We start from the raw sequence: 12,205 nt of genomic DNA, 5'->3' as shown, positions 1-12,205 counted from the left end.
GTTTTCTTTTGGGCCTCATTTTTTCTTCTGCCCCAGACTGCAAGTTTTGGCATGTATGCAGCTAGATGGGTCCCTTTCATGAGTTGCTCATCCCTGGCTGGTTGGCATCATCCTCACAAGCACTTCTGGCCCAATTTGTTTCAGACTTGCAGAGATCAACTATTACTTTCCCCAGTACACATCCTACCCTGAGATGGCATATATTCTTAAAATCTGGCAAGAAATTATATTTAAACAACAACAACAAAAAAAAATCCAAGCTTGGAAGAGCAGACAGCTCCCTGTGTGGTGTGTTATGACAATAGCTCCTTTAGATCAGCGTGTTTCTTATAAACAACATTTTATTCTGCACACTGTCAGTCTGTGATATGTTCTGGTACTACTGAACAGGAGAAACGCATCTGGTTATCCTGATATGAAAAAGACCCTGCCAATGATAGGTACATATCTTTTTAAACCTTATCTGTTACGAATTACTTACCTGCAGGGCAAAATATATAAGTTGTAAACAATTTTCTTGCAAGAAACCTTCTAACAGAATGATGCATCAGAAATTTACCCAATTCCTTGCAAACGTATAAGCATAAAGTGAAATCAGCTATTTATTTATTTTTGGTGGTACCCTCCTTTTCTATGAATGTTAACAGTGGGATATACAGTTCTCTGCATTGGTTGGTGTCAGAGAAAAATAGCTGTCCTTGTCTACTGCTATTTTTCTTCCTTCTTGGAGAACGATCTACCATTTGTAGAACACACATACCTATTTTACCATCCTTGATGGAAGGTGGGCAGGAAAGAAAGAACCTCCAAATGATGTGCATGTGGCATCAGTGGAGAAATACCTTTTTAATAAAGAGACTGTATTGTCATTTAAAACTAGAACCCTCAACTTGGATTCACATCTTCATGACAGCAGGAGGTACATTAAATATGCTACCACTAAAATATAGAGCACTAGTGAGGCTGTCAAATATACCAATACTTTGTTTGGAGTGATGACACTTCAATACAAGCAAGATATTTTTACCCTTTTTGAGATACAGAACTTGGAAAATTTTTTTAGATATTTTTAAAAATTAGGTCTATATGAGAAACTTCCCTTAATTTTAGTGATATGACATAAAATATAATGGCTCTAAATCTCCTCCAGTTTCAAAAATATAAATTGCTTAGGCTTGGTTAACAAGACAGACTAATTCCTCTGCTCTCTCAGTCTTCAGCTCAACCTGCTGATAAACTGAATTGAATCTTGTATCAGTTACCACATGACAGTTAATGCAAGAAATATTTTTCCCAATCCTGCAGTACTCACAAACTTTACCTTCTTTTAATATACTATTCAGGCTTCTGAAAAACAGCAGTGATATTCTGAAGTTGTCATAAATGATTGGCTTACTCACCTCACATGTTTTTGCCATCGTTTTATTACTGTTTGGTTTTGTTTTTTTTTTTTTTTTTTGCTTGTCTGTAGCTGATTTTGAATTCCTCATCCTTATCACCTCGTCTCAGACGCACTGGTGCCCTGGTGTGAGTTTCGTTTCGTCCTGCCTGCACCTCCCAGGGCAAAGCAGCCCTTCGCAATGGGGGGGCTCGGAGTGTGGGGTACAGCAGCCCCCGTCCATCCGGATTATGTGCCCCCACGGGAGCAGGAGCAGGGCCAAGCTGAAAAGCTTGGCCGTGTACATGCTGGTAGCATCCAGGGAGTAGATTTTGCCAGATCAGCCCCTCGGTTCTGATATTAGCAATTGTCAGAGACTGCTCTCTTTTTCAACACATTTTAAAGGGTTAAGAGTTAAATTTCCTCTGCTCTCAGCACAAAAAAAAAAAAGTTTATTTCCCCATCAATCAACCTCCTAGCTAATGAACAGCACCTGTCTTCTTTCGAATCTAGCTGAAGTGTAGATTTAGCTTCAATGTGATAGAAAAGCCATGCGCTCTTTTTTTATTATTATTTATTTTTTATTTTTAAAGCAGCGTTATTATTTTAATATTATTATTTTGCATCAACTTCATAATGGAGCTGAAAACTTGCAAAGTTCAAGCTTCAGCTCCACTGTAATTGAAAATGTTGGTACAAACACTGTTTTAAAAGCCCCAAACAGGGCCTTTTGTGTTTATCATTTTATATGACTGCATAAAAAGGAGTTTACTCTCAAAATACTATCAGGAATCGTGGGATTAAACAAAAAGAAAGTAATCCAGTTTTGCATTGGAAAACTATGTATGTGTGTGAAAACCAGCGGAAAATCCAGGATTGATTGTGGACAGTGTTTAGTGTATCAAAGTGCAAATCATGGAAGTGTGGTGTACTTGGTCATGTGCAGAGTCCTGCTGGCTTCAGTGGGACTCCTCAGAAGAGTGAATACTCATTCTACCAATTCAGGGTTTGTAGCATTTCATGTAACGAAGCTCTAATAAAGACCTTTGTACAGCACAGTGTTGGGATTAAAAAATACTGTATAATGTAGTGAGCCAAAATCTGTCCTGCACAGAGAATCTTTAGGAGTTTTATGGGCAGAGATAAATGCATTTAAATATTATTAATAGCTTATAAGCAATCATTTGTATCTATAAATATAAGTAACGGAAGAAAAAGGTTTTCATTAGTTTTTTTTTTTTTTTTTTTTTTTTTTTTTAAGTGAATAGCCCTACAATTTTGACATCCTGGATTTATTCTACCAGTTTCTTCCTCGTTCTTTTTCTTTTTCCTTCATTCATTATAAAACCTTCTCCTGGACTCCAGATACCACCTTTTAATACACGTTTTGTTTATTTACTTGTTTTGGATATACCTCTGGACATTCTCCTGAGTTTGAGCCCTACTCAAAGGTTAGTATCTCCTCTCCTGTAAACACTTAGTCTCCCTCACTTGTCTCCTACTTGCATACCACCACAGTCAACCATGCACCATCAGCTACCATCTCTAAGTTATCAGCTGTTTCCAGCACTCTAGAACAGTTACAAAATTGAGTCCTTATTGACATGTCTCTACAGTGATTATGTTATTGTCTAAATGCTATCTAATTGTCCTGTTTATTGCACGTAAGTTATCCCTAAGCAGGTGTATGCATCCTTTTAAACTCTACAACAGGCTGTGCAAAATGTGCTTTTCAGAAAAGTAATGGACAGAATGAGAATATTTATGACTCACTGATAAAAGTGTTTCTTGTTCTCATGCTGATACCAGAAAGAAGAGATGTCCTCATCTCTGAGGACATGGGGGCAGAGGCAATATAATGCTTTGGATGAGGTGTTCGGCAGCAGGAGGATAAACAACTTGTGGCAATGCCAGCGCTGCAAGGCGTTGCAGGGAGAGCTGCCGTTTGGCCAGGTCAAAACAGCTATAGAGCAAGAGCGTACGTGCTGAAGATTTGTTGCAGTGATGTTCTGGCTGTTTGAAAACAGGCCTTAAGCTAAACAGGAGCTCAAGTCATGCAGATGTGCAACCCTTTGTAAGAGGTGACCAAAGTCTCAGAGGACTGTATATTTCATGTGTGACTCAGGAACAAAATGTTGCATCTCTCCTAGTTGACTCACTCAATCTCATTGCCCTTTTTCCTATTTGGCACCTTCTTAAAAGCATAGTGCCGGAATACTGCTTCAGACTTAATATATTATTTCACTTGGTTCATAAGTAACAAAGGTTTTCACACTTTGGTTGCATTTCACACAGATCACTGGATAAGATGCCTGAAACAACTCTTGATCAAATGATTAGTGAGCTGCCCGAATCCTTTACAAGCTGTTATCCACAGCATTAGAAACAAATCTTCTGTGTTTTTTTTTTTTTTTTAAGTTCCAGTAGACAAACACAAAAATATTAAATTGGGGTTGGAGGCAAATGAAAACAAGTGTCATTTGGGGTCCATTCTGCCTCAAACAGTTTTTATGCATGTTTGTGTTATTTAACACTTATAAATATTGGAATTTTCAAAGCAACAGCAACAGAAGTCCAACACTTAACTATTTCCATGTTCTTTGTCCCCTCTCTTTGGTATGATGCTACTCATTAAATTTGAGCAGAACTTGTATGTCATTTCAGTCCCTTGGGAAAGTTCCTTTTCCATGGAAGAAGTACTCTTCACTGAAGAGCTACATCAATGCATAATTGACCTTAGTTTGAGCGAGACGGGTAGACAAATCAAAGTTTTCAAGCTGTGTCTTCAACCCATGATTGTGTCCTGCTAGTGCTTTGGAAGAGCAGGACTGTGTGAGCTGTAGAGCACTTCTTTTCTCAGGCTGGCACTGATTAGCAACAGCCCTTAGGATTAGGTCTCATATAGAATCATAGAATCATACAGTGGTTTGGGTTGGAAGGGGCCTTAAAGACCACCTAGTCCTAATCCCTCTGCCACGGGCAGGGACACCTTCCACTAGATCAGGTTGCTCAAAGCCCCGTCCAACCTGGCCTTGAGCACTTCAGGGGATGAGAGTATTCAAGACTATATAAGACTATGACAAACGAGCAACTTCGGTGAACCTTTGTCTGTCTGCAGTGCAGTCTCGTATCATTTCTGTGAGTGGAATCAATATATTGTGAAAGAATTGAGACAAGAAAACAGATGAGAAGGAATTTGTGCAAGTAAAAGTTTTTCCTGTCTTTCTCCCCAGACATCATCAGGTTGAAGAATATGCTTGTCTCATCTCAATTGGTTTTCATTTTATTCAATTAAACAAAGGAAATCACTTATTTCATACTCTATAAACTTTAGCTGATTCTATTTGCCTCCACCCTCCACCTATACAGAAAAAATATTCCTAAAGTATAAATGAAGCTTTTGTATATGGCTAACAAGACTGATGAATCTGAAGGTGCAAATAACTGGCAGGTAATATAGACCAAGGTGTTTAAGTGAGAAAGGCAAGCCTTCTCAAGGAAGGGTGGAGGATTATGCAGATAATCCACACCCTCTTTTGCCCTTGTATTCTCTGGAGTTTCTTCTCCTTCTGGCCCAAGTAGCAAACCAGAAGTTTGAGATTAAAGATAAGAACCATGTTGTCGTTACTTGTCCCTGGGCACCTGTGAAATCTCTACAGTGTCGCCCCTGCAGTAAGATACTCTCTGTTGAGGTGATTCATCACCTATCTATGAGTAACCTTACGCACAGAAAGCCAACATCACTCTTGCCTGGACTTACGCAAACTGGTGGAGCACCACAAGCTCACAGCAGGATGTCCTGTGTCCATTTTGCTAGTGGTTTCCATAACAGACATGTGTCTGTACAGGACAACACTGGGCTGGCTTTGAAGGCTGTGTTTTCCACATTCAAGGAGTGGGCAGGTAGCTTACAGAGAAGCAAACCACAAGAAGCACAATCCTTTGACACACATTCTTCATCCTCCTTAGTTATCATGCAGAAGAGTTGATTTTTCCTGTCCAAAATGAAAGTCAGGTGCTACATAGATACTTATCTAGTGGCAAATCTGTCCTAAATAGGTGTACAACAGCTGAGAACAACCTGTGTTATGATGTTGTGGGTTAGCGGGAGGCAATACCTCCTGGTCTCCTGAGTCAGAGTCCAAGGACTGCCCTGTCTGGATGCAAAAGGTTGAGATAAGGCCCTGATATCTTCTAATCTCACCAGCGTTTCTTCCCTTTTTTGAAAAGACAGCCTAGAGTAGCTTCACCCAAAAGATGCAAGTTTGAATGTTCCAGTCCCAGCGGCGATTTGTTGTCCTTTAATGCCTCCTCTTCAGCATCAGCCTGACAGAATGATGGTGGGGTTGGCCCAGCCTGGGGCAGAGCAGCTGTCTGGGAACAGCAGTGCCCTCCCAGGTGCTGCTCTTACACCTCTGAGAGGTTGACATTGCTAGGGACATATCTCCTTTCGCTCTCCTGCAGCAAGTCAGATTGTTCCCCAGATCTTTCCTTGGGAGTACTTCTCTCTCCTTATGGCTCCAAGATGGAAAGAATAGACTAGGGGATAGGGAGACTGTGGTTGCTCTAGTGACTCTGCTTGCGTTTGTAACGTGAAGCGAATGGGTTACCAGGAGAATGCTGCCTGGTGTCTGACTGACTCTCTCATCAACCATATCAAGTAGCAGTAGATGAAAACACCTCTTACCTCTGTGTGAGCTTCCAGTGCCCGGGCTGGGGAAAGCACCTAGGCTAGCTGCAGGAAAAAAATTACTCAGTGCATCTAATATCTCTCTTTCAGTTGTACCTTCAAGTAATGAGCACCCCGGGACAAAATAATGTTATCATCTGGTACTGCTATTGTCTGGTACTTTAATATTAATTCACAAGATGATTTTTAAAAAATTTTAATAGGGTGTTATTTATGTTTGTAATGTACATAGAGTGCTTCTGTTCAGAACATTTTGTTCTGAAATACCAGAAAACAGCCTACAGCTCCTTCATCAGAAGAGACGCAATTAACAAATAAGAAAAGAAGTGAACAGTTTTGAATCTAACAGAATACCAAACTAATTATGTGCAGGAGTGACAAGGCAGTGGTGGAGCACAGGAAGAACAACTGAACCATGAGCGTATATGAAAGCACGCTTGTAGGACTGCAGTTGCTCATTCTATAACAAGTGAGTGGATGCACTGAACTTAGGATCCTGAGAAACATGAGAAATCCTTTCTGACATGTTAGATGGGTGTCTCAGGCTTTAGGGTGAAAAGTTACATTTGTAAGATTAGAAATTACAGACCTTTTAGAGGCACTGAAGTGAATTATGATGACTCTTTTAAAGGTCTCTGTCACAACTCCATTGATCTTTGTCACTTTAATCATTGACTTTAATAAATTGGCCTGAAAGGAGAGTTTTCTTTTGTCCGCAAATACATCTTCTCTTCAGTTCTGATTGTTAAATGCAATAAATAGCAATAAATAAAATCAAAATAAATTTTAAAATAAAGAGTTAATAGTTTTCTCTGATTTGTGGAATCAAGCTTATGACTGCACAAAAAATTGCTGACAGTCTCTGATTCTTCATGGAAAAGTCTGTGAATTCCAAATGTTATTGCAATGACTGTTAGAAAATTTGTATTGTCTATCCCCATCATGAAAACTTTTCTGTTGCTTATCCAGCAGCAGAAATTAGATTACCTCTGTTGTTTGTGAGGTAAACAAGCATTTGAGAGTTTACATTGACTGAAAGAAACATGCTTACAAAAAATTATGCTTAAAGACAGCTATTATCACAAAAATGCCTTGCTGGAAATTCGGAGACCATTCTTTGTTAACTGATCACTGTAGCCAGACTTAGACTTAATCCAGAAGTCTTCTGGTGCATCTGACTCTGGAGTTTGTACTCACATGAAGCTGCAAGGGATGGAGAGTGAGTACGTGAGGAGAGCTGGTTGTAAATAAGCCATAGCCGGAGAAGCATTTGTTTGGCTATCTTTGCCAGTAACAGCAGCTAATAAATACTCTTACAGGAATCAGGACCTCTGAAGAAGTCATGAATTGAAAAAGCAGATAATGTCTTTTAGGGCTTGTTGATTCCTATGAGTTCTGGATCAGGAACAACAGCCATATGCAGATATAACAGGATGAGGTCCAGGCTACTGTGAGCATCTCTGCATGCCTGGCTCCTGGGATTAATTATCTATATGCAGAGTCATTGCCTGACCCATGGAGATTTAGATGTCGGACCAGTTATAGGATCACTTTCAAACTGGGGACCTACGTCTCTGTGTCTTAAATCAATCCAGATTAACCCCTGAATTTGCAAATTAAATTATCCATAAGTTTCCCTAGGCGCAGCCGTTATCAAGCCAGCCATCTCAGTGGACAGGCTGCATATGTAAAAGGGGTGTTGTTGGGAAAGGCTCGTGCCTGGCAGAGGCTGAGTACTTTCAAGATCCATTTTGAAGGAAGTACTTAGCACCTCATTGGTGTATTGCTAGTTATTTTGCCTTCTATGATGAAAGTGATCTCTGTAAGGGACTGAGTAATACAGTTTCAAAGTTTTGACTCTATATTTGGAGGTATAATAGGTTAACACAGATAGTTCTTGTAAGTGCTTTAATTAAACTCTAATTCTTAAAAGATGATTTGCAGTGGGTTAGCTATAATGGACTGTTTCCATTGCATAAAAATTTTCAAAATGGAAAGAAGAATAGTGAAAATTACCTTTCATTTTCTCCCTTTGAGTGCAGTGGCATCTGGCTGCTGTATGGGGCCACCACTGAGTACAGCCTGGAAACTCAACATAATGCAAGTCTTCAAGGGAAAATGAGATTCCATTCAGTTAAACATAGGCATTGAGTGTTCATTTCTGCAGAACGAACTGCCCCTTTTAGGACTCTGCTAAAGAAAGACTTTTTCTTAGAAATAATATACTTTTCCCTCTCACTTTTAAAAATCTTATTTTCTGTGAAAACTGGAAACTTTATTGGTTTTTGAAAACACTGAAACTTTTAATCAAAAGAAAGACAAAGAAGAAAAAGAAAAATAGCATCAAAGCTGGAATATTTTAATGGATGTTTTATATCTTATGCATTTTTGGTTTAAAAGGAGCGCTCTCTCCCTTGGGTAAGTCTTTCAGCAAAAAATCTGAACAGAGCCATCACTTACCTTAAAAATATAGGATGGTAACAACAGTCTTAGGCTTTACTCTATAACAGTAATCTAACAAAACTGCTACTCTCCTGCTGATTCACTGCTGGTCTTGTTACTAGGCAGTCTTAAGTTCAAAGCAGAGGAAAAGTTTGTGGCTTTGAGGACTGCATCATGGTGTGATGGGTCCTCTGTGTTGGTTCTGGTATTCTGCTAAAGGAGTACGGCTACTGAAAGCCTTTAGTCAGCTGGCTAGAGGAATACTTAAGAGTGCAGCCTTTCAAGACAGCCCCATGTGACTGGAATAATGAAATTATTGACCAAGAGGACAAGGCTTACCTCCAACTAGAGGAGTTAGGTATTTGCCTTGGAATTCCTTCCCACAAAAAAACATGCTAATCTTCATAAAGCATAGGATAAACAAAAGAGAGAGACGTAGAGACTGATATTTCAGCAAGTGCCTTGTGCCCTCTTGGATACCACTATGCATGTATAAACATGTACAGAATAACAAATAGTTAAGCTTTACTTTGTTTCCAAGTTAATTTCCCTTCACTAAACTGGTTCCTTTATTAAGTATTAAAAGCTTTTCTTTGGAACCAGTTTCGTCCCGGAGAATGTTATCAGAATTTGTTGGACTTGAAATGATCCCCAAGGAAAAAGTGGGAGAACACTATAAAAGATGTAATTATTTTCCATTTATTTGTTTTCTTTTGAAGATACCAAACTTCTGAAACAATTCCAGCACTCCTGAAATGGAAATTTCATGGGTCAATGATAGGGAATATGCAGCTAATGTCTTTGGGGCAAAGAGTGGGTGCAAAAACTTTCTTGTATTTGATTTGTTAAAGAATCAGTCTGTGAAGGAAAAGTTGACTGGAATAATCCTGATCTCATGTGGCTTGTACTTTTCTGGCCCATTTTCTGACAGAAAAGCCTTTCTTGCTCATTCAGTGAACTTCTTGGATAACTTCAGTTTTGATATTCAGGCCCGAGTATGGAAATGGTTGAAAACTGTTGTTTCAAACCCCATCTCTTTAATGATTCCCTGTTCAGCATTTTGTTCTATTGAATTCCTTCCTGTGTGTTTTTTGACTGTGTTACCTTGTTGGACTTTAATTTATCTCTGCTTACACACAAATATAGCAAACGATGTTCAGGCATCTTGGTAAATTAATAAAAGCTAGTCCATCACAGTACTCACTGAATAAAATACCCATGAAGATGTGATCAGAAAGCAGCAGCATGGAAGAGCTGGAGCCTGAACACCAAAATCTTTACGAGAAAGCCAAATAAGCTTCTGAAAACTGATTAGAATCAAAGACTGTTGAGGAAACGTGCAGCAGAGGAATGAGAGATATTCAAAGAAGAGACAGGTGGCATGATAACCTCTGTTCATTACAGTGGAATCTAGGTGTGAAAAATGACAAAAGAAACTAATGTGGGTTAGCAAAGTTATGAAAAGCACTATCAAAATTTTGCAGTCAAACACTAAGGGTAAAAATCAACCTGGAGAAAAAAAAGAGAAGTGCTGGCTCAGCTGCAATAATTGTCATCCCTGGATGAAACATGAAACAATGCAGGAAGGGCTAATGACCCTCCTCCATGCTTCCCAAAAAGGAAAGAAAATAAAATCTGAACAACTTAGATAGGACTTTTTAAAAGTTCTTGTTATTTTTTAAAAACTCCACAAACGAGTGTTACCAGTTCCTCTATGGAATAGTGAGGGAAGAGAGAATGGCATGACCACGCTGACGAGCTTTGATATTGCACTTTGGGAAACAGAGTCAATTGGTTTGGCATGGTCCTATGGACATGAAGTATAAGGCTACAAACCAGAATAATAGGTTCCAGTGCATCTTAGGAGAAAATTGATACAATTCTGAGAATGGTACCTAAGTCTTATAACATGACTGTTGTTTGACTCCTTCCTTTTGGTGCAGACAGGAATCAAGAGCATTCAGTACCACATACTGAGCGTGTGAATTTGAAAAAAAAAAAAAAACACTCCTCTCATCCTTCTCAAAAAGATGTTCTGCCTCCTCTTTAATTAATTAGTCATTTTCTGTGGAGTCTGTTAGGAGCATGGCTACTTCCCCTGCTGGAATTCATTAGATATTCTATAAGCAATCTACACAGAGCCATAAATCAGGCCCTTAATCACAACAATGTTCACTGTCATCTTGGGAGTAGTGTCCAGAAGTTTATGGAAGAAGAGTTGAGTGGTTTGTAATTTCATGTGTATTTCTACTGATGTGTATGAAGAAATTGTTCTATTTTCACAAACCAATGCCAAAGCAGTTCTCTTGTTCTTCAGGAGGACTAAAACATTGGTATTCAAACATGATGTATATTTTTTTTCCTCTTACAATATGTTTTCACAAATAGTTTCCAGCCTCCACCCTTCTGAATTTTGTTTTGTTCAGAAGGAAGGAATGATTGACGTTCTCATTTGCCACAGAGACATCCAACCCTGCCTACATAAAATAACATTTCTTTACCCAATACTTTCTAATGTAGGGGTTAACAGCACCTCAACCTATTCCTGAATGGGAAACCAGGACATACCCCACCAGCAGTGATCCTCACACACACTCCACCACTCTACTGGCTGGTTTATCTCCTGCGAGCAGCTGATTTTCCTCCGCCATCAGCCAGATGAAGCATCCCTTTGCCTGTTCTTGGTCATGGACTAATTGGGTCTTTATGGGCCCTATTCTTATGACTAAAAGTGAGCATCTCCAGCACAGGGACTTACAGCCAGTCTTACCACTTAATACTCAATGGAGATCTAGTTTATATAGTCTCTAATGCAATCCATCTCATCCTGAAGTCAATGCTTGTGTTTTCTAAATGAATCATGTTCCGAACTCCATTACTCCAAAGGGATCAGTGTCATTGCAGACACCTACACTGCCATTAGAAAAGATTAATTCCACAGTAGGATTTCATTGTATCACAAAACTGATCTATACACCTGTTCATATTAATCTCAAAACCTTTTTATGGGCAGAAGGGGAACACCCCTGACAAGTAGACAGAGGAATTTATTATTAGTCTCATTAAAGTCTTGACAAGATAATCAAATACAACAAACAGTTATTATTAGTCCAGGCACACTAATAACACTCATAGTCCAAAGGAACACAGGGGAAAAAAATATGTCATTAACAACATAGTTAAAAAGTTAATTTAAAACAACAAAACCTGCAAAGGCTAAATTTCTTCTTACCTACCTGGTTGTTTCACTGTCATTAAGGTCACTCATGCAGAAGTTCTGAGTCATCAGGTCACAGCTTCAGCGTACTTCCAGAAGTGGGTGAGGACATTGGGAGTCATCAGTGCCCTGTGTGCTTTGCCAGAAGGTGTTGGAAACTGATCACAGTGATCCCTTCTTCCTTGGTCCTGCTGTCTCCTTGGTGTTAGTTTTATATTGTTTCCTGACACAACGGGCATGTATGCTCTTTCTTTTAATTGTTTGCCAGTTACCCATTTTTTTCTCTTGTCTTTGTTGTCCCTGATTTGCAGGGCTGCAATCCTCAAGTGACTAGTAGCTGCCCACTGTGATTTGTGTTTGCTGAAGAGGACCTCTGATATCTGCCTGTGTTGGTGTTCTTACACAGCACATTTTATTCTAGAATTTATGCCACAGAACATAGCTACTGGCTATTGCCATTAACAATAATTTTTAACCA

This window comes from Tyto alba, unplaced genomic scaffold, assembly GCF_018691265.1.
Source record: "Tyto alba isolate M040663 unplaced genomic scaffold, T.alba_DEE_v4.0 Super-Scaffold_16, whole genome shotgun sequence".
Lineage (NCBI taxonomy): Eukaryota > Metazoa > Chordata > Aves > Strigiformes > Tytonidae > Tyto > Tyto alba.
The sequence above is the reverse complement of the archived record's forward strand: the minus strand, read 5'-3'. Positions refer to the sequence as shown.